The sequence below is a fragment of the Schistocerca piceifrons genome, chromosome 4 (assembly GCF_021461385.2).
Source record: "Schistocerca piceifrons isolate TAMUIC-IGC-003096 chromosome 4, iqSchPice1.1, whole genome shotgun sequence".
Classification (NCBI taxonomy): domain Eukaryota; kingdom Metazoa; phylum Arthropoda; class Insecta; order Orthoptera; family Acrididae; genus Schistocerca; species Schistocerca piceifrons.
Window position 1 is genome coordinate 653,470,888 of NC_060141.1, and position 26,448 is coordinate 653,497,335.

Below are 26,448 nucleotides of genomic sequence, written 5' to 3' on the forward strand. Positions count from 1 at the left end.
AAAAAAATCATTGTTTGCGTCACTCTTGTGTAGAATACCAACTGCAAGTTCTTCCCTCTGAGGTTTATTCGTAAGCTTTACTGCCTGAAGCAGCTACATTGTTGTAGGAATACAGCCGTAACCTCCTATGCAATACATTCATCGTCTCAGTTCCAATGATCTCGCTGCCGTACACCGAATTTGTCGGTATCCTTCGAAACGCCTGACGTACCTTGTCCAAGTTGGCGTCTGAAGCAGATGGGCGACCCGCCCCCTTTTTATAAGGAACACCACTTGTTTCCATAAATGACGTATGCCGAACCTGAGTAGATGGTCGGGACGTTGGTCGCCATCCAAACCGTGTTCGACAGTTTCATTGCACTTGCGTATCGAAGCCGTCTGTATGAATCGGCTGACTGCTGTGGCGTCCAATTTTTATCAGATATTCATGTTCAATTTTGCATCAAAACTGTCCCACCTGGTAGGTTAAAAAATAGAAAAGAAATGTATGAGATGTTTTATCACTCGTTGAAAACCTTTTGTTGATACCTAGCATATTTTTAGAGTTACTGAATCCTTTTAGTTATAAAGATAATTTATGGACATGCTGTAGGAACAGGAGAACCGTTCTGCTCCATTGTATTGTAGCGAATAGCGGGCTCAGAGCAGCCGCCCTGCCGGCGAGTTCAATCATATTCCGGCGGCGGCAGCGGCGTGAGCCAAGCGGCGATTTAAATATGGCAGAAATGTAGCGGCCGCCGGCTGCCGGACAATGCTGGGCTCGATTCGACGCGGCTTTTGTGGCGGCGGCGGCGGCGGAGGAGGAGGAGGAGGCGGCTATCGACGCGGTATCGACTGGCGGCGCCTCTGCCGCTGCCGCTGCTTCAGCTCTGAGCACGCCGCCTCATTTGGCAGTGGCCGGCCGGCTCCGGCCTCGCTGCTGCCTGCGCTAAATTGGCCACGCCAGATGGTCGGATTCGCCGCGCCTCAGCAGGGGGCCACAGCACGAAGCGGTACCGCGTTACCACTTGCCTCTTGTGACACCAAGTCTACTTCCCCTTTGATCACTGAGGCTGAATCACACGGGGCAAACAATGTCTGAACACATACAGCTACTCGAGTCGAAGACGCCATGTGCGTAAATACTTCTACAACTTCATCTATACAAGTCACCTTAAAGCGTGTGGCGGATGATCATTGTAACTTCCCCCATTCCTTGTTCCAGTCGAAATTTGGTGTGCATTGGAACTATTGTTGGTAAGTCTCCGCCTGAGCTCTAAACAGTGTAATTTAACGCCATGGTCCTATTGCAAGATATACGTACAAGCACGGGCGTAACCAGTTCTGAATTCACTGGGGACGGGGGGGGATCAATAGACAGGATATCGATCTAAGAAAATTAGGACCTACAACCACTTTCTGGAGCATTCTGGATGCTTCAATGGCAATTAGAACTCCTAAAGTATACTAATTTAAGCATGGACTGAAGCGTCTTTTGCGATTACCGGGTATAGGAAAGTCGTATAATATTAAAATTTAAATTTATGGACAATGTATGTACGAATCTTATGCATTATGTCCTAAGGAACCAGGGAAACTACTTCAAAATGAATACTTTTTCGGATTAAATTCTGCTTGATTTTTATTGGAAATGGAAATAAATAGAGTATTACATACACGATTTCATTTAGTTTATTTTTCAAACATTACAAATGCATTTAAGAAGGGAAACAGAAAACTATGAGAACAGGAAAGTAGTTAAAAAGTCAGAATCTATAATTAAATATAATGTTAAGAGCATAAAGGACCCAGTTACACCACTGGAAATAATTAGTACACCATTTTAGAGATTTCCAATTCACTCAAGTTTTATTGTTGCAACAGTGCACATGGGCTATATGAAATGATCATATTTACAGATCAGCAAGACAAGCGGTTCTGAGGTACAAGGTATGGATCCATGCTGAAACACCCTTATTAGTACGCTTTGTATCCTCCACAGCTGGCAGTGCAGGCGCTCACTATGGCATCGAGTCGATCGTAGAAATGGCGAATACTGTCCTGGGACACGATAGGCCACACCTGCTCGACCTCTTCACGTAGTTCTATTAAGAATTGTCGGTTCACGAGTCGCAAGAGTCACTTCTCTCCCCATCACACCCCACACGTGTTCAATTGGAGACAAGTCAAAAAATGGTTCAAATGGCTCTAAGCACTATGGGACTTAACATCTGAGGTCATCAGTCCCCTAGACTTAGAACTACTTAAACCTAACTAACCTAAGGACATCACACACATCCATGCCCGAGGAAGGATTCGAACCTCCGACCGTAGTAGCAGCGCGGCTCCGGACAGACGCGCCTGGGACCACTCGGCTACACGGGCCCGCAGAGACAAGCCCGAAGATAGTGCTGGCCAGGGGCCCGCAGAGACAAGCCCGAAGATAGTGCTGGCCAGGGAATTTGCTGTACGTCTTGCAGAGCACGTTCAGTTTCACGTGCAGTCTGTGGGCGAGCATTATCCTGTCGGAGCAACACATCACCTTCCTGTTGCAAGAATGGCAAAAGTACGGGTTTAACAACATTCTGCACGTAGGCTATCGAGCGCTGGTTAGCTTCGCCTCCAGGATACCAATGGTCAACAAGAACTGTAAGGCCTGGGGTGTGCCCATTGTGTCTTGGAATAATGCTTTCTAAGAGACAGAGCTCACCAGTTGTACGTCATCCCCGCAAACGACTATAATTTGCCTGCAGGCAAAATCTACGTTCATCGCTGAAGATCACGGCACGGCAGTCCATCTTCCAAGTGACCTTCTGACGACACCAGTCGAGCCGTGGACGATGATGCTGTGGCGCGGGTGGAAAACGTGTTAGAGGTGTGCGTGCCATAAATCCCTCTGCTAATAACCCGTCCGCAACAGTTCGTGTTGACACGTTTGGGCTCATAAGCCGTCTTATCTGTGCTGTGGTAGCTGTACGATCTGCCACTGCTGCCCTTGCAGTTCGACGATCCTGGTAGGCGTCTGTACTGCGTGGGCGTCCAGAGCCCCATCTACGCGTGTGAAACTGTTCACGTGACCAGTGATACCCTCATCGTTCCACTACTGACGCAGCACGTCCAACTTGCGTGGCAGTTCTCAGAAAGGACCATCCCACCACTCGGAAGACCACAATTTGACCCCTTTCAATGCTCTCAGTTGGCTGTAGGAAACACGGGTGCGTCTTCGTGCCATGGTTGCCTCCTTGCTTCGTACGTTTGCACCTCACTGAGTCTTCTGGCTCTGAGCAATCCCTAGACACAGATGGCGCTCTGCTAAGTATACCACAACGGTGGACGACGTTGATACTAATATCAGTATGTATACTACCCCAAGGTGGCATATGCCGTCATCAGATCAAAATCGACGTCGTATATTCTGTACCAGCAAATTTTTCCGTGGAGTGTACGTTTCTCCAAATTTTTTTCTTTCTCAAAAGTGGGTATAAATATTCTAGCAAAATTTCGTAAGGTATTTGATTCAACAGCAACATGTGCACGCTGCAAACTATTACGTGATTGAGCATCTGCTGTGTAACTGTCGAATGCAAATAGTTCTTCAGTCGTCACAGAGCAGTAAAATAAAGTACTTTTTCACAGCTATCAAAGCTTCAGCATTAGCAAATAACCCTCGAACTTAGTGTCTTGCAGGCATTTTACGCTGAATCGTAAATAAAAGAGTTCAAGTTCTGTATTCAAAGATCAAACATCGATTTCCGGATATGGCACTACTAGACATTTTTTCGAAGGAAAGCTGTTTCTTAATTCCAGCTTGGTCAAGTGTTCGATATCCAAGCCTTTGGACAGCCAAATCAATGATTTCAAAGTGTTCCTGCCTGTAAAGTTCTTCTAGCAATAGAATGTGGATCTGTGCCCCCAGACAACCGCTTATGAAATCCATTTTTCCTTTGGAAGATGTCGCGTGCCTTTCGATTGTTAGCTCTCTGCCTCCTGGCAACCCCTCCTACAAAGGTAACAGCTAAACCAAGCAGACTGGAGCTTATGCAGCCTGCTCCTTCCTCACTTGCAGTCGTACCAACACAGTACATTAAAACTTCGAATACCGCCTTTTTAGTGAATAATATAACTGGATTTGATTTTCTGCCGCATTCGTAAATCCTGCAAATCATTCATTCTTAGTGCCCAAGAGCTTTTAGTACATGTAATTAATTAAGCTTGGGTATATTAACTCAGTTATGCCATTTTTTGTCAACCAATCATTAAAAAATTGAAACTGGTTTTCAAAAAGTCATCCCTTAGGCGTGACGTTCATGCATAGGAGGCAACAGTACATTTGTTGACCCAGGAAAATACGCCCAGAGTAAAGCGCTCTATGATGCACAACGTCTCTCTTGTAACGCTGGCGTTTGCGTAACCACAAGAAGACGTTCCCCGCGTCCGATTTCCAAACTTCCTATGATACCAGCAAACAGAAGGCAGCTATTCTGGATCATGCGGGCCCTACGAGTTCATAGGGAAACAACTATGTGATCTCTTTCGATAGTGTCCGCTGTCGTTGCTGGAGTTGTGACGAGCCAGCAGTTCACTAATCTCTTTAGCCAGAGCATCGAGCTTATGTGCGAGGCAATCGTAATCTGTACAAATCATAGCTTATTACAAAGCACAGTTGCATCGTGCTGCCACTGCCTTTACCGACGTCAGCATTATCGCGTCTTGAATCCTATCAGCCACATGCGCTTTGGCGTCTAAATTTATTTTCATCTGAGACGCCATTGCAGCTAAGACCTGAGCTGGAAGACTGCTACATAGGAAGGTATCAGGTATAGCGCTTGCGTTGACTTTACTGCGTAAGTTCCTGTCATATTGTGATGCTTTTCGGTCATCAGTATCTTCTTGCATTACAACTTATCACACAAGCTCTTCTTGCGGGGTGAAAAACCCTGGGAATTAATTCGGGCTTGTGTTTGTCGTAAGAATCTCTCAGCAGGTGCAGTTACTACATCATCGACTTCAGCTGCGTAGTAACGACCAAGATGGCTGGCCACTAAGGCCAATTTAATTGAATCCCTAGTTATTCAGGCACAATAAAAGCTTGCTTCTACCTGCGTGTACCATAACGCAGGATTGTGAAGCCAGAAAGGAGGCAGTCTCAAGCGAATCGCGATACTAAGAGTACTCCAACAGGCAGTGTGTCTTGCATTTCGTGAAAATGCTTTATCCACTCTTGAAAGGTAGTTCTGATTCTTCTGGTTACGTAATCTGACTATGAGATCATGTCAGCAATACTGACGCAACTAGGTTTTAGCCATCCGAATAATTATAATCTCTCGTTCGAGATACTCAACCAGTTGTATCAAATACGAACCCTAGTGTGTCACTAACGAATAATATTTTTCATCAATAGACATAGAAGAAGGTACTTGATAACATAGAGAGAACGTCGCATTGCACACACAGAACCAATCAAAAGCCAGCATCTCTGACGGATGGAGCGTGAGCACTGTGACAGTTCAATTAGTCATACCAGCCAACTATAACTGGCATTCTGGTTCGACAAAGGCATGTTAGTTATCCAGTCTATACCTCACGGTCATATCTCCATTGTCGGTCCCCTTCCAGAGAAACGAATCGAGGACTAATCTGGAATCTTTTGCCAATTAAGACATCGATACTTCGTCTATTACTGGACACATTGTCATCAACGGAATGGTTTCCATTCCTTTCCGCGTTCTCGTGTCGTTGTCCTCAGGTAGCAATTTCTGACGCCAAGGGAAAGGGAGTGCACCAAAACTCAGTCCGCTCCTCTGATTTGTTGGCAGAACGAGGGTGATTCCTCTTACTGAAAGTATTCGGCCCCCCACTGCTGGTAACAGGGGTAGCAGACGTTAACCTCATAAAGTAACGCAATCGCGCTTTTTCTCTATAATTTGGAAAGTAAAGCAAATTTTCCCTGAAAACAAAATGTGACCTACATCTGTCTTTGGAGGGAACTATTTCCAAAATGAAGAATGTTCAGTCGTATAGGATTCAAGTCATAGTTATAGACTGCTACAAGCTCTGATTCATCCGCTGTTCACAAGTAACGTACTGCCGATGGCCTATGTTGGAGAAAGTCACATGGGAAAGACGTCGACAAAGACACTTCAACCGTAGATTAAGTTTGCTAGCGCCTGCTCATTGTGTTTAGTGTTCCACGATACTTTGTTGAATTACCGTTGAGGGATCATTAAATAACGAAAGAGATCGGCAGTAGTCATTCAGTAGTGGATTTAAGAACTTACAGTTCCGATAACGCGTAGTTTCGAAAAGTTTGGAATTCTAAGACATAAGAGTATGAAGTGCAGACAAACAAGCCGTTATCCACGACAACCAAGGGAACTTTGGTGAAGTATTTACAATACTTTAGACGCCACTAGTAGTACATATATGGAGGTCAATGTGGGTCACTATTCGCTAGTTTGTTCCTGCTGATTTAGGTGCCACGTGTTACTGTTTCGCCGGCCGGTGTGGCCGTGCGGCTCTAGGCGCTACAGTCTGGAACCGTGGGACCGCTATGGTCGCAGGTTCGAATCCTGCCTCGGGCATGGATGTGTGTGATGTCCTTAGGTTAGTTAGGTTTAAGTAGTTCTAAGTTCTAGGGGACTGATGACCTCAGATGTTAAGTCCCTTAGTGCTCAGAGCCATTTGAACCATTTTTTGTTACTGTTTCATAGCATTCCACAGAATACTGAAGGATTTGCAGCGCTAGAGAAGTTATACTGTGACAGAACCACTCATCAGCTCTTACTCCTTGAGAAGTGGTCACTGTTGTCAGAACGTGAACATAGCGTGTAAACTACCAAGCGAAAAATATTCTCGATTCTATACACACACCTAAATCCAGCCAAATGAACTAACACATCCATCAATTTTGGAGCAAGCTAAGGAAAACACGAGACCCCTTCCTCTTCTCTTATCTCAGTGAGTAATGCTGTATTGACTGCCTGTAGGACGATACGTGACGTGAGTGGCGTAGTGACTTCCTACGTTGAAGAACCGTTCGTGGCGTATTTGCTCCCAGCTACACAGAGGATATGTAACTGTTACATGCCTGCACATCACGGACTGTATCAAGTAGTTGTTTTCGGTGTGTGTGTGAATGGGGGGGGGGGAGATGTGCAGTTATTGTAGGGGAGGATATGCAGATACAGAAACAAATGCTGTGTACCCACAGGTTTGGAGGAAAAGACGAGTATCTAGAGCGTATAGGCGTAGGAGAGGATCCACTGGATCGCGGCTTTGTAGATCTGGAGGATGGTAATAGATCTCCGTGTTCTGGTGGTAGTAGTGCTAGTACTGAATATACTGAAAACTCTACGGTTAATGGACGGGGCTTGTATGTCAGTTGATAATCGAGGGTTAGTTAGGTAGAAAGGAGTATTGTAAATGGCTAGAGATAAATGGCGACTGCGCAGTCCGAGTAACCTACTACTTTTTAATTTATCTTAAAGAGCCATTGATTACATCACGAAGGAAACCTGTTAAAGTGAAAGACGATTGATAGTTGGGATTTGTCTGAGACAAGTGTAACCACGCTTTGACGGCCTTAAACATTAATTTTATTAAAAAGATAAACAGTAATTAGTTTAACTGATATATTTAAGTGTTAGTTATAAGAAAGGGGATACAATATAATCCTACGAGAGTCAAGGAGTAAGGGTACTCTAGAATTCGTTTGTATTAACCTGTAAGCAATACCGGTACACTATGTTCAGAACTGTTCTGTAAGAACCTTGTTCGTCAGCTCTAATCGCTTTGATGTGATGTGTAATTGAGAACTGGAAGTTGAAACAATATGTCAGTATTACTGAAATTGTGTTTTACCCGATTTATTCCAAAATGTGAATTTGCGTATGGTCATCATTGGTTTACAAAATCACGAGTTTTTCCCATGTTGGTAAACACTGAAAGAAACAGAAAGCTTTATTTTCGGAGATAGTTAAAGAGACTGAAATTATTAACAGATAAAGAATATGGACAGCGAACAGCATTGAAGTGATAAATATTGATATTCGTTTTCTGAATTTTTAACGTAGCGAACATTACGCTAAGTGACTGTCTATTGCTGAGTAATCGGCCCATATTAACTATCGGTCTAGCATCTTTGTTCGCTGAATAATGCGACAACTGAAATTATTTTCCTAGGAGAAAGTATTTTTAAAATATAACCAAAGTAGTTTGCAAACCAGTTAGCTAGAGGCAAGACTATAAAACCAGAAAATGAAAGACTGTTTTATCTGTGATTAATATCTATCAGAGAAGTAAATTGCCGGCCGCTGTGGACGAGCGGTTCTAGGCGATTCAGTCCGGAACCGCACTGCTGCTACGCTCGCAGGTTCGAATCCTACCTCCGGCATGGATGTGTTTGATGTCCTTAGGTTAGTTAGGTTTAAGTAGGTCAAGCCTAGGGGACTGATGACCTCAGATGTTAAGTCCCATAGTGCTTGGAGCCATCTGAACCATTTTTTAGAAGTAAATGGACGGAATTTAATTGACGATAAAAATAAACTGTATTTAAACTGGATCCTGGATAGTTTTGCCTACTTCCACATTCCTGAGATACATCGATGTCTGCTTCATAATAAAACCTACTACTCGAACTTAACACGAAAGAAGCACATCGAACTTTTAGTACTATGTGGCGAAATAAATAAAAAAATTAAATTTACTGATATTTTGAAACGAGAAAAAATTATGGATATGGAACTGTAGAATTTTTGAAAGGCTTTTTTACGGACTGTATTGACCGGCTTGAATGCGGACATATTCAGTGCTACGTGAAATTTGCCTGTAATATAATTTACAATTGCGATTAATTACATTTTTGAATTCTACGTCATTGTTGATTTAATCAGAGTTCTCACCTTAGACGTAGAATTAGTCCTTCTGCCACAATATTAATTCATTTGTCGCCATCGATGTTCTTCTCTCTGTTGACCGTGGGTATCTTCCTAAGTCGGCATCGGTTTACTTCACGAAGACGGTGGAAACCAAGGAATACAATGCTACGTCGCTATATATAATTCTCCTAAAACTTAGATACTTCTCACATTTTTTATTCACGAGACAATAAGACTTGCTCTGCTCGTCGCACAAACCGTAAATACTAACAAGATGGCTGCCTTTCCGCACACATCAAAAATTACGTCCGTCCCCTACAATGTAACAATCGAAAGTGTATCTTAACTCCTTCTTGGAGTATGAAACAAAATAGAATCCAATATGAACATTACAGAGATTATATTCAACATCCCTCTCAATTTAATCTTTGGCGCAGCCTTTAAGATATTGTATGTCTCTGCGTCGGAATGTGTCATTTCAACTACCATCAATAAAAAATAGTCAGGAGAACACTAGATTAAATACACAGGGTAGAAAGATGGGAAGGCTTTGTGTCTTGTACAATATGAGGTGGCGCGACATATAATACGCTAAAGTAATTATACGAGTGGGGGGAGAGGTGTCAGCATCAATAGCAACGCTACTTCATCATCTCAATTTTTTAAAACTACTTCAATATTTATATTAAGAGACGTCAAAACGAGAAATTAAAATATATAAAATGCATGATCGTCTCTGTTGAGGTTGTTCACAATGAGATGCTGCAATAATAACGAATGACCAATTGCTTCTGATAAAAGTAGATGTATATATGGATGGTTGCACTGAAACGTACGTTATGCGTATAATAGGACCCTGATGCAGTCGTGTATGAGGATTCACTGAGAGTTGTGGTGTGGGCATTGTGAGAGGGTGGATATCTCAAAGTATGGTTTTGATAAGGGATAACCAGTCCTAAATTAACAAATGCGACAGTTAAGGGAGGACGGTATATATTTCTCAAGAATTTCTGGATCAAGAAATGTTAGTCGATAAAAGCCTCATTAGAATTGTATGCGAAATTTATGTAGGTGGAGAGGCGCAGGAGTTGTTAAGTGAGAAGTTATAATCTGGTGACATTTTGATGCTCAAATTCGGCTCGTGTAAAGAATTTGTTGAGGTTCTACACGAGTATGAGGAGGAGTGAAGTGTCATGTAATTGGTATCAGATGAGAGTGAGAAAGAATAGGCCGCAGCAGAAAGTGATGGAGACAGCATGAACCTCGAGCAAATGTTTGAGTGTGGGAGGAGAAGTCAATAAGGCTCTCAGCTGTCGCCTGTTCACACCTCCAAAGCGGCAAGCTACATGAGTTTTCCTAGTAATATATTCGTATTTCTTAAATACTGAGTACGTTTTTCTGTTTAAAAGGTTTAACCTCGTGTTTTTAATTAGGAATGTAAATTCATGCAGTCTGTAGCGTAGTTTTCATTTCTTCTGAACAGCCAGCTATCCAGCTCATTAAGACATCAGCGTCCATTGGTCCCACATCAGGCGGGAAGCATTTTGCAGATCTAGGTTTCTGTCTGCTTTCATAGTTTACTTCCTCAATCTTTCTGGGATGAGTAGGTTGTGTGCATGCTTTGTGCGGATGCAGGAGCTGTCCGCAGTTCGCGAACAGTCGAATGCGCCTTTGGCTGTGGTCAGATGGTTCAAATGGCTCTGAGCACTATGGGACTCAACTGCTGAGGTCATGAGTCCCCTAGAACTTAGAACTAGTTAAACCTAACTAACCTAAGGACATCACAAACATCCATGTCCGAGGCAGGATTCGAACCTGCGACCGTAGCGATCTTGCGGTTCCAGACTGCAGCGCCTTTAACCGCACGGCCACTTCGGCCGGCGGCTGTGGTCAGCTTCCTTCAGCCTGTTACCTCGGGGTGCAGCGGTGGTGGAGAATTTAGTGTGTTGCTTGGGACACTTCAGGTGTCGCCTATTTCGCCCATGGGCTCTGCTGCCGAGGCACATTATAGTGTACCCGACATGATGGTTCCGCCATCACTGGCAAGTGGTTACGCTTTTACGTCGCTCGAAGGGGATAGTCAGAGTGGAGACTGGCCGTCTAGCCTCGCCTATTCGCCCTATGACTGAACAGGTGTTCGTTCCTGCAGCAAGTTCCGAGTATGGACACGTGGGCGGTGGTTTGCTAGTGATCTGCAGCTCCAATATTAGGCGTGTTATGGAGCCGTTAGGAAGACAGTGTTCAAGGCTGGAAGGAAATTCAATGAGCACTCGGTATGTCTGTCTGGAGCCTCATACAAGATGATTGGACAGCCTCACATGTGGCTACCGAGAATTCAGGATGCAGTCGTCTGCAAGTTGTGCTCTAGTCGGCATCAATGACGCCTGTCACATGGGTTCTGGGACCACCCTCGGTTCACACTGGCGGGTGGCCGAGGTAGTGAAGGCCCGTGGCCTCGCACGTGGGCTGCAAGCAGATCTCGCAACATGCAGTGTTCTTACGACTAACTGGTGTCCTGTGGTTTTGAAGCCGAGTGGGGGGAAGCGGGAGCGGGGTGAGAAAGCAGAGGCTGTTGCACTCTCAGTTCAAAAGAAAACTTGCAAATGTCGACAAGCAAATGTAAGTATAGAATCGTTCGTCTGTGAAAAGGTCTATGCTTCTACAACAATCACCACCGTCATACCTTAGCAAATACTCTGCCTGAGAATTTGATAAATTTCTGGTTCAAAATGGTTCAAATGGCTCTAAGCACTATGAGGCTTAACATCTGAGGTCATCAGTCTCCTAGGCTTAGAATTATGTAAACCTAACTAACCTAAGGACATCATACACATCCATGCCCGAGGCAGGATTCTAACCTGCGACCGTAGCAGCAGCGCGGTTCTGGACTGAAGCGCCCAGAATCGCTCGTCCACAGCGGCCGGCTAAATTTCTGGTCATATGTAAAATAGTTGAGTGGGTCTAAGGCTTCCATCCAGTCACTTGTTGACCAGTCTGTTGCGGCAGTAGACTATAGCAAGCCGAAGTTCTAGATTTGGTGTTTAAGAAATTGTTCACTCAGGAGAATCGTACAAACACAGCGTTCCATATGGATGACATAATAATAAGGATCCCTCGCTTAGAATAAGAGCTGAACGGATTGGAAACAAATAAGCCGTTAAGTCCAGATGGAATCCCAATTTGGTTTTACAAAGAGTGCGCTAAGGCATTGCCTTCCTACTTAGCTTGCGTTTAACACGAATTTCTCGCCCAGTGCAAAGTTCCAAGGGAGTGGAAAAAGTACAGATGACTCTTATGTATAAGAAGGGTAAAAGAAGGAACCCGCAAAACTACTGACCAGCACTCTTAACATCGGTTTGCAGCAGAATTCTTGAACATAATTTGAGTTCGAATATCATTAATCTCCTTGAGGCAGAAAATCTTCTGTCCACAAATCAGCACGGTTTTGAAAGAGTCACTCCTGCGAAACTCAGCTTGTCTTTTTTCACATGATATACTGCGAATTATGGATGGAGGGCAACAGTTAGATTCTATACTTCCAGATTTCGGAAAAGCATGTGACACAGTTCCCTACAGCGGATTGTTAACGAAGATACGAGCATACAGAATAGGTCCCCAGATTTATGAACGACTCGATGGCTTCTGAAGTAACAAAACCTTGGTTGTTGCCCTCGTTGGCGAGGGTTCGTTAGAGACAAGGCTATCGTCAGGAATGCCCGAGGCAAGTGTGGCAGGAATACTCTTTTTCTCTTTATACATATCGGATCGGACTGGTAGGGCGAAAAGTAACTCGAGTGTTTTCTGATGACGCTGTTGTGTACGGGAAGGCATCGTCTTAGAGTGCCTCCGGAGGATACAGAAGGACTGGGACAGAATTTCTGTTTGCTGTGATAAATGGCAGCTTGCTCTGAATGTGGAAATCTGTAAGTTAGTACGGATGAGCAGGAGAAACAATCCTGTGATTTTCGAATACAGTGTTAGCGGTGTGCTGCCTGACGTTGTCACGTCACGCTTTGCAGTATAGGAACCTTACCAAATGGGACTGACGGAGGACATTGAAAAAGTCCAAAGAAGGGTAGTTCGACGCCAACCCACATAGGACGAGAAGATCGGCATAGGGAAATAACAGAAACTATAGCTTGTACGTAACGTGCCACCAGGTATCCACCAGCCATTGACCGTACGGTGGCTTCCAGAGTGAATGTCTTGATGCAGATGTAATGAGAGAGGACGTCGCTAGGTTTCTGCACGAAATTAAAAATTTTAGCATAGTATATCCTATATAGGACTAAGTGGTTTAAGTGAGATTATACAAGTACAGTCAGGCAGAAAAGGAAGAAAGAACATTAGAGTGATTTTGCGAATGTGGTGGCGGCATTAAGATGGAGTATGGAAGTGGTGGAAACTTCAGTTTGGTGGAGGACTTGAACGTGCCCAAATGGCTGAAATATTGACGGTTAGTGTTGAAGATGCACATACTATCTTCAGCAGTGGCAGGGGAACGTGGAAAGTTCTTTTGTTTGGTAGAATGACGCATCGATGGCGTTTACTAGATTACTAGGAGAGAGTTTTGCATACAAACATGAATATGTTGCGTGGGATAGGTACTAATACCAGGGTCGGAATATGTTCGCTTCTACTGAAAGAAGTTGCAGCTGTAGTATCACTAATCTTGTATTATAATCCACAGCATGTTATAAAAATGGATGTCCGTATATATGTATGTACGTTGCAAATCTCCTCCTAAACCATCGGACAGATTCCAGCCAAACTTGGTACACATATCACTTACTGTTTGGAAGGAATCGCCGTGGAGGGAAGAACCACTTACTTATCAAGAGGGTGCAGTTGAGTCTGAAAAAGAACTGTAGTCCATGTCACACGAATAACCAGACCTCATTTGTCAATTATTTGAGAATGAGAGCACTTAGTGACTTGCAGCCAACGTAATTTTAACCTTTACGAAAGTTTTCTCGCTGACAATCTCCAAAAAAGTTTATCGATATCTACATTTTCGCTATTCAAGCAATAAAATTGTTGCATCAGGCATAACGTTTTATTTTCTTACTTCTTGACTACTGACTGTATTCGCAATATATTTTGCAGACATTGTTCACATGTACCACTGAATTAACCTGCATTGTACGACAGATAGTTCACGAGATACGATCACGTAAACTCTGAGATGCGTACAAAACTGACGCATTACGAATGAAGTTTAAATTCGTTACCTATAGGCTACTCACGCCATTCGCAACAAATTTCACAGCGCGAATCCAAATATCCTGCTGAACGCACCCCACAATCGTATATCACTGTACAACGCATATTTAAGGAGATATGACGCCAAAAACATTGAGCTACATGAAAACGAAACTGCTAGCAGAAATTCGCTAGAGGCACAGGTGAACTATGTGTACAAATATGTGTGAAATACGTTAAATAGGTATGACGCGTTAAGGGTAAAAAGCTCCTCCTAAACCACAGGATCGATTTCAACCAAATTTGGTACGCATATTATTTACTACCCGGAGAAAATACCGGCAACACACTATTTGGAGTACAGGTGATAAGTTGGAGAGCGAAGGGGATGGAGGAGACGGACACAGATAGAGGCGAGGAGACTGGTACAGGGAGGAGGAAGAAGATGGACAGAGGACGGGGAGAAGGTGCAGATGGACACAAAGAGGGGGAAGAGGAAACGGACAGAGAAAAGGAAGAGGAGGAGATGGACAGACAGAGTGAAGAAGAGGAAGTAAATAGAGAAAGGAAACAGGAGGAAACAGAAGAACAAAGGAGGACATGGACAGAGAGTTAGAAGGAGATAGACATGGCGGAAGGAAATGAGGGGGGGGGGAGTGATGAGGAGGGCGTTGGTGTAAGGAGCAGATCTACAAAGCGGAGTTGGAGCAGATGGACCGAGAGAGGGAAAAGGAGAGAAAGAGTTAACAGAAGATTGGAATAAATACATACTCAGGCAACGCCGGCTACCTTCCTAGTTCTAAGCACAGCATCTCTTAGGCAAAACATTAACTGCCTTTCTGTCTCGAAGACAACACAAAAACTGACCATGAAAACAAGTGGATTTTTTTTAATAAAATAATCTCCATCGATATCGCAACTGGCTGAAGTTTATGGACTCGCATGCTGTGTTCGTATAGTAAACAACACTACGAACTGTCTGTGAGTTGCACCGGGCAGACTTCGTTCGGTCGCAATCTCGTTCGACGAAACAATGAATGTAAATAAAGAAAGCGAGAAATCCATTCTTACACTTTAATTGGATTAATAAAAATAAATAATACACATTCTTCGCTCTCATTACCATGCTACAGAAACGTTAGGAATACGAGTGACACTTCAGTTTTTTCGCCAACGGATTACGACGATCCAGAGAAAATAAGTAGAATGATTTGGATGTGGTCCTGTACTTAGAACAGGTGCAAACTCTACCTTCTCTTTTGCGTGGCGGTATTTAGGTGTTTCAATAATGAATGAACTGGAGCAGATTTCAGTGGTAGTGCCAGAGGCCATCGGATCAGTTGTGCGATGTTTTTGATGGTGTTTCAAAATAGGTGGGGTGTCTGCACTGAGTTCTAGGATTTTGTAAGGATGACGAAGAAATTCTTCTCTTGTGAAAACCCCTTCATCTCACAATAGAACTTGTGACAACTAACGTAGTCAATTATTTGCCGGATGTTTTCATATCTCTGTCTTCCTCTACAGTTTTTACCCTCTACAGCACCCTCTAGTACCATAAAAGTTATTTCCTGATGTCTTAACATATATCATATAATCCTGTCCATTCTTCTTCCTTCTTGTCAGTGTTTCCCATATATTGCTTTCCTCTGCAATTCAGCACAATTTTCAACGTTCGTCTGTAGCACCACATCTCAAATGCTTCGATTCTCTTACGTTCCGGTTTTCTCACAGTACATGTTTCACTGCCATACAACGCTGCGCTCCAAACGTGCATTCTGAGAAATTTCATCCTCAAACTAAGGACCTAGTTTGAGACTAGGAGACTTCTCTTGGTCAGGGGTGCCCTTTTTCCCCTTGCTAGACTGTGGTCTACTACTAGCGTCTTTGAACAGAAATCTAAATGTCCTCGGTTCCGAGTTCTAAACCCGCTACCGTTTAAATTTCCGTGAATAATCAGCATTGGCGGCCGAAGAGCTGCGACGTAAGAAGTCATTCTTGTTCTGCTAACGGCCTTGTCAAAGAGGTTGGAAGAGCCCACAGATCTTAAGGGTACTCTCTTGTCTTTGGGGGTAGGAAACTGTCCCTAAAGGCGGAAAAACCAGCAATGACCAACTAATGGGGATGCAGAAGGCAATGGAAACTACTGCATTTTCTACTGAAAATATCGTGCTTGTACTCATGTTAACTTTACTATTACAGAGATCGCCGAAACTTTATTTTTTTTTAATTGGTCCTATGCGCAATAGATAACTTACTCGGTCTTTCTGCTGCCACTGCTTGATCTGCTGCATTCCATCATTTAACAAAAACATAAAAAACCTATTATTCATGCTGAGTGCAAGGCATGTTCTTTATGGCGGCTCCTGTTGTTGCTGCGGCTGCTGCTGCTTACTACTACATACAGTTCAAGAGAAAGTGTTTGGTCAAATCTAAACTCGATAAATGATAACCCAAACAAGTAATTCCTTTTTTCCAAAAACTATATTCTGAAAGCGATTCTTTCTCATTCGATTAACAAAACGCTAGAAGCTCTTTGAATAATCGCTTCGTATGTAAATCTGCCTCCAGTGGTATTAAAGCAATATTACAAATTAATCAAGCTCTTGAGACAGACTGAAATACTTCTCAATTAAATACATAGTGAAACAATTCCCTGACAATTACAAAAGAAATTAGTGACAAAAATCAATACTTCATCTATTCGCGTAACAATGGTTTCCCTTAAGAATTCAGCTCCTATCATTATCAAAATTACCGTCTGCTGCTACGCACATACACAAACCCTTTTCTTTAAATTAATAAGCGCGGTGCAAATTATAAAAAATACCAACTCAATACCAAATCCTGTGTCGCTGCTGGCGGACACAGCAGTACGGCAGCTCGGCGACGACCCCTTGTCCAACAGACGTGCGCACCACAGCAGGCGGGCTCCTACACTAGCTTCAAAACTGCCACTAGTTAATCCGTGCGCTTCGAAGCGCGACAACAATATCTTAAGATTCAAGAGCTTGTGTATGGGCGCTGTAGCCAACCTTTAAATCCTAAGAGAGTATTACCAACTCTCAAAGTCACGAGCAGTGACGTCCCTGTATGACGGCTTTAACTTGCGTCTCGCATCCCTGTGCAGTCCTGTGATACCTCGTACTTAGAGATACACAGATGAGCCAAAACATTGGTGCTGCAGGCACGTGGCGCAGTAAAGAGAGAATGTAAGCGGAAGAGAGACGAATGGACAGCCATTATAGCGAAGACACGAGCCGAAAATGTGGAAATCAACTGGCATGAACGATTTTGACAAAGGGCACATTGTTGTGGCGCTGCAGCTGGAAACGGGAATCTCTGAAACGTTGAGGCTTATTACCTGTAGGAGTACTACTGTAGTGAACACCTATGAAAAGGGGTTGAAGGATGGTGAAATAACGAGTAGCGCGTATGGTATTCGATGACCATTCTCATCACAAAACGTAGCGGTCGGAGGATGTGTAATCAAAGATAGGCAGCGATGTCGCAGATCTGACGAGAGAGTACAATGCTGGTGCAGGCCCAAGTGGTTTAGAGCACACTATTCAAAGGCTGTTGCTGAACTTGGAGTTCCACATCACACGATCCCTACGTGTTCCTGTGTTGACGTCAGATACGCCCGATACTACTGCAGGGGTACAGCATCACAGAGGTTACACTGTGTAGCGATAGAAATCGCTCTCCGGTCGAATGAATCGCATTCCTTGTTACACCAAGTCGGTGACTGGACCCCTACACGTCGTCACCAAGGCGAATAGCCGCAAGGAACATGCACTGCACCACAGATGCAGGCCGATGAGGGCAGAATTATGTTATGAGATAAACTGAATTGAGCTTCGATGGGATCTGTGTTGGTAATCGAAGGCATCGTGAAGGCAGTGAACTAGGTGAACCTTGTTGCCGACTATATGCATCGCTACATGCTTGAAGTCTCCTCCTATGGTGATGACATCTTCCAACAGGATAACTGTCCATGTTGCAAGGTCAGAGTCGTGCTACAGTGTTTTGAGGGGCGTTATAGCGAACTCACATTGATGTCTTGGCCAGCAAAGGTGCTCAGTGGAACACATCGGGCGCCATCTGCGTGCACGTAAACCACCATCCCGTAATTTGCGAGAAGTGCTTGACCTGTGCGTAAACATCTGGTGTCGCATACTTCTGGAATGCTATCGAGGTTTGTAGAGTCCACACCAAGCAGAATCTCTGTTGTACTTGAGCCGAGCGCTCTAAGGCGCTGCAGTCGTGTACTGTGCGGCTGGTCCCGGCGGAGGTTCGAGTCCTCCCTCGGGCATGGGTGTGTGTGTTCGTCATTAGGATAATTTAGGTTTAGTAGTGTGTAAGCTTAGGGACTGATGACCTTAGCAGTTATGTCCCATAAGATTTCACACACATTTGAACACATTTTCTGTTGTACCGTGTTTGAAAAGTGGAACAACACGCTATTAAACAGGTAGTCATAATGTTTTGGCTTATCGGTGTAAAACATAACATACTACTACAATTACATTTACATCAATTGAAAAACAATTAGATTTCAATACAAGATTATTTATCTGAGTTAAAGTATATCTCAGCCACCAGAAAGTTAGTAATTACATTTGCAAACGGATGACTGCTTTATTGGCATTTTAATGACAATTTCTACTTCATCAATGGTTCATTTTAGCGGCAAAAACACATAATCACATATTACTCGTACAACACATCACGAACAGTGTGGTACTACTTCTTTATTCATTAGACACTCTATCTGACATATTAACAATTTTATCATCATCTAAATGTCAGGTACGCTTGTCAGAAGGTAAGGGTTGCAACGTTTACTCTTAGATTCTCCCAAAATTTTATTAGTTATGAGATGCACTACCTAGGTTTCGCTAATATATCTGTTGATAGAGACTGACACCTCATTATTACTGATCGTGACTCAAGTGGTCCCCGTCAACCATCTCACCACTAAATACGGCATCAGCGGAAACTAATATGGATCCCACAATACGACGGTACCGTATATCTGTATTCCATTATACGCCCAATTCACCCCAGCATCAAGATCCTAGACACAGTTTCAGGTCATTGTTTTTGTGTCAGTGTCCCTCTCTTATTATTTCTTCGGTTAATTACTCGTTGGTTATATCACACTCGTTACTCAGCAACTTACCAGAAAATACATAAAAAATATCGACAACACTCAACACCACATCACAGTGCAAAAACTTTTTCATAAGTTACACAATTTCTTGAATTCCTTCTTACCGACTTCTTACCATTGGTTGAACTCTTTGCCTCACACTCATGTCTTGCAGGTTTCTTTGTTCGTCAATGGGCTTTTCGCATTGGTATACATTACGATCATGGTTCTCCTCTGTCATGCCTAAAATCTCTGCATTTCACACATCATTTTCCCTTCTTTTTGTGGTAGAGGATAAGGGACAGTATAATTGGACATGTACTAAGACATCAGGAAATAACTTCTATCGTACTAGAGGGTGCTAGAGAAGCTAATATCCGCAAAAGAACACAGAGACTGGAATAAGTCAAGAAAATAATTGAGGAAATAGGTTACACTTGCTACTCTGAGATGAAAAGTTTGGCCCAGGAGAGAAATTCCTGGCGGTCCGCATCAAGCCAGTCAGAAGACTGATGACCATAAAAAAGTGCTAAATGGGGTTTCTCGATTAGGCTGATGTTCTTTCTGTCAATAGCATGATTAGACGCAAATTATTTCGCCATTGGGCTCATTGACCTCTTACCCTACCTTTGCATTAGAACAATATCTTAAATCCATCATTAGGCCACTGCATCAGTGCATTTCGCCAGTTTGACTTTCTTTCACTACTCAATTCATGTGGCTTCAAATCATTATCAATAGCCCTTACGTAAAAAAAGTAACTATCACACGCACACGTCATCATCACTTTGAATGGACTCTACCAGTGGCTAATCGAACATTTACTTTTCCAATGTTGACCACACGTTAGCCACAAATTAATATAACTATGATCGAAGTTATTCCCTGTACAAAAATCATTATTCAAGTAAGTTCACAACTGCTTTTAAATGGATAGGGTTACTCATTTTATACAGATACATTAATTCACCATTATGTACTACGAGACAGGCTGATGTGTCTCTGAACTTCGATGCTGCTTTTATTCCTCGGACTTCTCAATGTTCGCGATATGTTGCTTCTTTTTCGACTTAGGACTTTGTTGTATCTCAAGTTCGACAAATTTATTGTGTACTACTTTTGTTTCTGCCTTCCACCACAGACATAACAAATATTGCACAGATATCTGCATTTCTTCGAGTGTCTCCTCGATCTCAAAAGTAAATTGTCCAAAACAGCAAAATTAACTATCGGCCCACACCTACTACAGTAGTACAAGTTTATATGCCAACTGGCTCTGCAGATGACGAAGAAATTGAAGAAATATATGATGAAATAAAAGAAATTATTCAGATTGTGAAGGGAGACGAAAATTTAATAGTCATGGGTGACTGGAATTCGAGTGTAGGAAAAGGGAGAGAAGGAAACATAGTAGGTGAATATGGATTGGGGCTAAGAAATGAAAGAGGAATCCGCCTGGTAGAATTTTGCACAGAGCACAACATAATCATAACTAACACTTGGTTTAAGAATCATGAAAGAAGGTTGTATACATGGAAGAACCCTGGAGATACTAAAAGGTATCAGATAGATTATATAATGGTAAGACAGAGATTTAGGAACCAGGTTTTAAATTGTAAGACATTTCCAGGGGCAGATGTGGACTCTGACCACAATCTATTGGTTATGACCTGTAGATTAAAACTGAAGAAACTGCAAAAAGGTGGGAATTTAAGGAGATGGGACCTGGATAAACTGAAAGAATCGGAGGTTGTACAGAGTTTCAGGGAGAGCATAAGGGAACAATTGACAGGGATGGGGGAAAGAAATACAGTAGAAGAAGAATGGGTAGCTTTGAGGGATGAAGTAGCGAAGGCAGCAGAGGATCAAGTAGGTAAAAAGACGAGGGCTAGTAGAAATCCTTGGGTAACAGAGGAAATATTGAATTTAATTGATGAAAGAAGAAAATATAAAAATGCAGTAAATAAAGCAGGCAAAAAACGTCTCAAAAATGAGATCGACAGGAAGTGCAAAATGACTAAGCAGGGATGGCTTGAGGACAAATGTAAGGATGTAGAGGCCTATCTCACTAGGGGTAAGATAGATACTGCCTACAGGAAAATTAAAGAGACCTTTGGAGATAAGAGAACGACTTGTATGAATATCAAGAGCTCAGATGGAAACCCAGTTCTAAGCAAAGAAGGGAAAGCAGAAAGGTGGGAGGAGTATATAGAGGGTCTATACAAGGGCGATGTACTTGAGGACAATATTATGGAAACGGAAGAGGATGGAGATGAAGATGAAATGGGAGATATGATACTGCGTGAAGAGTTTGACAGAGCACTGAAAGACCTGAGTCGAAACAAGGCCCCCGGAGTAGACAACATTCCATTGGAACTACTGACGGACTTGGGAGAGCCAGTCCTGACAAAACTCTACCATCTGGTGAGCAAGATGTATGAAACAGGCGAAATACCCTCAGACTTCAAGAAGAATACAATAATTCCAATCCCAAAGAAAGCAGGTGTTGACAGATGTGAAAATTACCGAACTATCAGTTTAATAAGTCACAGCTGCAAAATACTAACACGAATTCTTTACAGACGAATGGAAAAACTAGTAGAAGCCAACCTCGGGGAAGATCAGTTTGGATTCCGTAGAAACACTGGAACACGTGAGGCAGTACTGACCTTACGACTTATCTTAGAAGAAAGATTAAGGAAAGGCAAACCTACGTTTCTAGCATTTGTAGACTTAGAGAAAGCTTTTGACAATGTTGACTGGAATACTCTCTTTCAAATTCTAAAGGTGGCAGGGGTAAAATACAGGGAGCGAAAGGCTATTTACAATTTGTACAGAAACCAGATGCCAGTTATAAGAGTCGAGGGACATGAAAGGGAAGCAGTGGTTGGGAAGGGAGTAAGACAGGGCTGTAGCCTCTCCCCGATGTTGTTCAATCTGTATATTGAGCAAGCAGTAAAGGAAACAAAAGAAAAATTCGGAGTAGGTATTAAAATCCATGGAGAAGAAATACAAACTTCAAGGTTCACCGATGACATTGTGATTCTGCCAGAGACAGCAAAGGACTTGGAAGAGCAGTTGAACGGAATGGACAGTGTCTTGAATGGAGGATATAAGATGAACATCAAGTCGAATTAAGTCTGGTGGTGCTGAGGGAATTAGATTAGGAAATGAGATACTTAAAGTAGTAAAGGAGTTTTGCTATTTGGGGAGCAAAATAACCGATCGTGGTCGAAGTAGAGAGGATATAAAATGTAGGCTGGCAATGGCAAGGAAAGCGTTTCTGAAGAAGAGAAATTTGTTAACATCCAGTATTGATTTAAGTGTCAGGAAGTCATTTCTGAAAGTATTCGTATGGAGTGTAGCCATGTATGGAAGTGAAACATGGACGATAAATAGTTTGGACAAGAAGAGAATAGAAGCTTTCGAAATGTGGTGCTACAGAAGAATGCTGAAGATTAGATGGGTAGATCACATAACTAATGAGGAAATATTGAATAGAATTGGGGAGAAGAGGAGCTTGTGGCACAACTTGACCGGAAGAGGGGATCAGTTGGTAGGACATGTTCTGAGGCATCAAAGGATCACCAATTTAGTATTGGAGGGCAGCGTGGAGGGTAAAAATCGTAGAGGGAGACCAAGAGATGAATACACTAAGCAGATTCAGAAGGATGTAGGTTGCAGTAGGTACTGGGAGATGAAAAAGCTTGCACAGGATAGAGTAGCATGGAGAGCTGCATCAGACCAGTCTCAGGACTGAAGACCACAACAACAACAACAACAATCCATTCTCGCAATCAGAATCTGTCCCAGTGTCTAATCATCTAACATCCCTTATACTCATTTGAGCTGTTGAGCTGGTACCCGCACTCGGTCCCTATGCGCATAATATTAATGCTTGCCCATCTCACAGAAGCATCCTGTCATCAAGAGGAAATCTAGATTCGAGAGAAACACTTTTCTCTATCATATAACAAACTGCATATCATAACTGTCCACAACGGGGACAAGAGGAGGCTCTATGATTTCAGTTAGATAGTCTCCTCTGACACCTACATAATTACTTTGACTGACTCTGATCTCGGCGTCTTCGAACGATATGTTCCTAACTGAAGCAGAATTATTCTCTTTACACTGCCAAAGCAAGAGGGGAGAGTTCTTATTTGTAAGGAGGTGGCCTCCACCACAATGTAAATAATGGAAATTAGCAGATGTTCAGTTAGTTGACGGGTGTCCCCCGCGCTTCAAAACTACACCACTGGCTACTGGTGTTCCCTAAACTAAGGCATTTGTAACGGTGACGGACAGGGGAAAAATATGGATGCAGTTAAGCGTACATGAGAGGCATCTGTGAATCAAAAGCGAGAGAATATGTTTTGTGTTTCCCAATAGTTGGTTTCCTTTCACTAATGATCTTATTGGAGAATCATTTCGCGCCAATCAGTTTAACACCTCATTAGATTTCTGAACGTACACACATTAAAAAATGTTTTGCATCACCCCGATTCCCAGAACTCCTGAAGACAGATGTTGACTGTGGATTTTCTATCACAGACACAGTCCCTCTGACTGTTCAGAGATGTCACTAAACCCGCGCCTGCCGCTGTGGCCGAGCGGTTCTAGGCACTTCAGTCCGGAAGCGCGCTGCTACTACGGTCGCAAGTTCGAATCCTGCCTCGGGCATGAATGTGTGTGATGTCTTTAGATTAGTTAGGTTTAAGTAGTTCTAAGTTTACGGGGGGGGGAGGGGGGGGGACTGATGACCTCATATGTTATGTCCCATAGTGCTTAGAGCCATTTGAACCATTTGAACTAAACCCGGCCAAAGATATAAACAACCATGCGTGAGCAGCTCCTATTAGACGGAGGGGGTCCGACAGTCGATCGGTTCAACTCATTCCACAAGGAAGGAGGTACTTGGCTCGTGTTGTCTGTAGTTCAACCATGCCTAGACGGTCAGTACCGCGGCTCGATCGCATTGCTACTTTGTGCCAGGAAGGGCTCTCAACAAGAGAAGTGTCCAGGCGTCTCGGAGTGAACCAAAGCGATGTTGTTCGGACATGAAGGAGACACAGAGAGACAGGAACTGTACATGACATCCCTCGCTCAGGCGGTCCAAGGGCTACTACTGCAGTGATGACCGCTGACTGCGGATTATGGCTCGTAGGAACCCTGACAGCAACGCCACCATGTTGAATAATGCTTTTCGTGCAGCCACAGGACGTTGTGTTACGACTCAAACTGTCCGCAATAGGTTACATGATGCGTAACTTCATTCCTGACATCAGTGGCGAGGTCCATGTTTGCAACCACGACACCATGAAGTGCAGTAATGATGGGCACAACAACATGCCGAATGGACCGCTTAGGATTGGCATCACGTTCTCTTCAACGATGAGTGTCGCATATGCCTTCCACCTGACAATCGTCGGAGACGTGTTTGGAGGCAACGCCGTCAGGCTGAATGCCTTGGACACACTGTCCTGCGAGTGCAGCAAGGTGGAGGTTCCCTGCTGTTTTAGGATGATGCAAAACTTTTTTTGGTGTGTGTATTTCGTGTTCACTAAACTTCATGGCTACTCCTCGAATAACACCTTGTTGTGCAGCGTGTAGGCGGGTACTGTGCTATGCAGATAAACCTGACTGTAACAAAATCTTGGATGTGGATGTAAATAGCATCGGTAAGGCGATAGTTTTGGAAAGATTGAAAAATCAGCCAGCCAGCTTTATGAGCCAGTGGGAGAAAGGACTCTGCTGGAATTATGTTGTCTGAGTAAATCGGTTTACTATAAATGCCGAAGTTATTATATTATTCTGTATAGATAAATTCAAATAGTAGGTTTCTTCAACTCAGCAATAAATCGCGCTTTACTTAGGAGCAGTGGTACGGAGCATAGTGATTCATTAGAGGATTCAGTGCTAAACACAACAGTGTACAGAAATCATGCTGCCGTAAAATAGATGCAGGTACTGTAGAAGAGGGTTTATGTGGTACTCTGCTCACAGCATGGAACTTGAATACAAAAAATGCGAATATGTTCCTGTTTATTTAAAAGACCGTGACTGAAAAGTGGGCTACCAGTTGCCTCATTCTACCCTCTCTCAACCCATAAAATTTTCCGATAAACTTTGGCATGCGAACATACTTGTGCTTTTCTTAACGTGCAACTCACCTCAAACTCCCACAAGCTCCCCTAGCTTATCTCACACTCACTAGTCCATCGCTGTAAGTCGCTCCTGCCCATTCACACCCAGTTGCCAGTTCTCACTCACTCATTCAGCCCAACTAATTGTCATTATCTTTTCGTGACTCATATGTCACAGCCACAATCCCCTTCGTTCTGTCCTACTACTACAGTCTCCTCTCACTGTTACTCTTGCTCTCTCTTTCTGCTACTATCTGTTCTCATTGTTACTATCTGTCTCCTCATGGTTTACATTGTCATGTACTCTGCCTCTCATTATCGCTGTTTCTCAGCCACTTTCATTCTCTCTTTCTCTTTATTCTTCCCCTCCTAGCGTTGTCTACTTCGTTCCCTAGTGCTGTTCTGACACTGTCACCTATGTTCCACTGCCACTGTGTCCCTTTCTTTTTCTCACTGTGCCATAGACTCCTTCGCTCTTTATATAACACAGCCACTGTCTACTGTTTTTCAATATTTATTACTTTCCCATCTCATTGCCACGCCACTGTATTCTTATATGTCAACATAAAAAAGGGAGAATGTGTTCGCTGCCAAAACCGTTGGGAAAAATTTTAAAGATGCTGAGGCAGGTAGAATCAGGCAGTTGGTACCTAATTTTCAGTCAAAGTCTTCTAAATAAGCAGGAACATATTCACATATTTTGTGCTCAGATACGAGTACTTTTCCGTGCTGCAGCGGGGCATGTAACTCATATGAAAAGAAATGTGTTCGTCAGTGAAATTTAGATAGTTCACTTACGTGAAATAAAACTAATTTTCACCTCATACCGGATTTCGTGTGCAAACAAATTTTGTATGTGCTTCAGTATTACAACATGGATTTCCCAGATAATGGAGACACTTCGCAGTATTTTTATCCGTGCTGCATCACTTTACAAAACTGCATTTTGACCTCACAACGGATTTTACGTGTGCATTTTACACGTACAAGTAGGTAATTTTGAACATCTGTCTCTCGGAAAAGGATAAAGACACGAAGAAAGTTTTCAAGGTTATTCTATATCTGTATCTTAGGAATAAATCGTAAAAATTAC